This window comes from Bison bison, unplaced genomic scaffold, assembly GCF_000754665.1.
Source record: "Bison bison bison isolate TAMUID 2011002044 unplaced genomic scaffold, Bison_UMD1.0 scf7180017864495, whole genome shotgun sequence".
Lineage (NCBI taxonomy): Eukaryota > Metazoa > Chordata > Mammalia > Artiodactyla > Bovidae > Bison > Bison bison.
In genome coordinates, this window is record NW_011495054.1 from 11,187,870 (window position 1) to 11,189,346 (window position 1,477).

The following is a 1,477-nucleotide window of genomic DNA, read 5'->3' on the forward strand; positions in this document are numbered from 1 at the left end:
CATCCATTCTTCGGCACTCAGCTTTTTTCACAGTCCAACTCTCACATCCATACATGACCACTGGAAAAACCATAGCCTTGACTAGACGGACCTTTGTTAGCAAAGTAATGTCTCTGCTTTTTAATATGCTATCTAGGGTGGTCATAACTTTCCTTCCAAGCAGTAAGCATCTTTTAATTTCATGGCTGCAGTCACCATCTGCAGTGATTTTGGAGCCCCAAAAAATAAATCTGACAGTGCTTCCACTATTTCCCCATCTATTTCCCATGAAGTGATGGGACCAGATGCCATGATCTTAGCTTTCTGAATGTTGAGCTTTAAGCCAACTTTTTTACTCTCCTCTTTCACTTTCATCAAGAGGCTTTTTAATTCCTCTTCACTTTCTGCCATAAGGGTGGTGTCATCTGCATGTCTGAGGTTATTGATATTTCTCCTGGCAATCTTGATTCCAGCTTGTGCTTCTTCCAACCCAGGGTTTCTCATGATGTACTCTGCATATAAGTTAAATAAGCAGGGTAACAATATACAGCCTTGACATACTCCTTTCCCTATTTGGAACCAGTCTATTTACATTATTTCATTTTTCACTTTAGGTCTTAACTCTGGAACCTACTGCCCAAGTAATATGTATTTAGGTAGCTTGAATGGTTCTATGAAGACCTACAAGACCTTTTAGAACTAACACCCAAAAAAGATGTTCTTTTCATTATAGGGGACTGGAATGTAAAAGTAGTAAGTCAAGAAACACCTGAAGTAACCAGAAAATTTGGCCTTGGAGTACGGAATGAAGCAGAGCAAAGGCTAATAGAGTTTTGCCAAGAGAATGCACTGGTCATATCAAACACTCTCTTTCAACAACACAAGAGAAGACTCTACACATGGACATCACCAGATGGTCAACACTGAAATCAGACTGATTATATTCTTTGCAGCCAAAGATGGAGAAGCTACTTACAGTCAGCAAAAACAAGACCAGGAGCTGACTGTGGCTCAGATCATGAACTCCTTATTGCCAAATTCAGACTTAAATTAAAGAAAACAGGGAAAACCACTAGACCATTCAGGTATGACCTAAATCAAATCCCTTATGATTATACAGTGGAAGTGAGAAATAGGTTTAAGGGGCTAGATCTGATAGACAGAGTGCCTGATGAACTATGGGCGGAGGTTCGTAACATTATAGAGGAGAGAGGGATCATGACCATCCCCATGGAAGAGAAATACAAAAAAGCAAAATGGCTGTCTAAGGAGGCCTTACAAAGAGCTGTGAAAAGAAGAGAAGTGAAAAGCAAAGGAGAAAAGGAAAGATATAAGCATCTGAATGCAGAGTTCCAAAGAACAGAAAGGAGAGATAAGAAAGCCTTCCTCAGCAATCAATGCAAAGAAATAGAGGAAAACAACAGAATGGGAAAGACTAGAGATCTCTTCAAGAAAATCAGAGATACCAAGGGAACATTTCATGCAAAGATGGGCTCGA

General features: G+C 39.8%; 1 protein-coding gene across 1 annotated transcript in view; it reads right to left on the reverse strand.

The window, feature by feature from the left end:
- TTC28 (tetratricopeptide repeat domain 28) overlaps positions 1-1,477 on the reverse strand; it is a 582,431-nt gene that overhangs the window by 354,929 nt on the left and 226,025 nt on the right. The window lies entirely within an intron of this gene.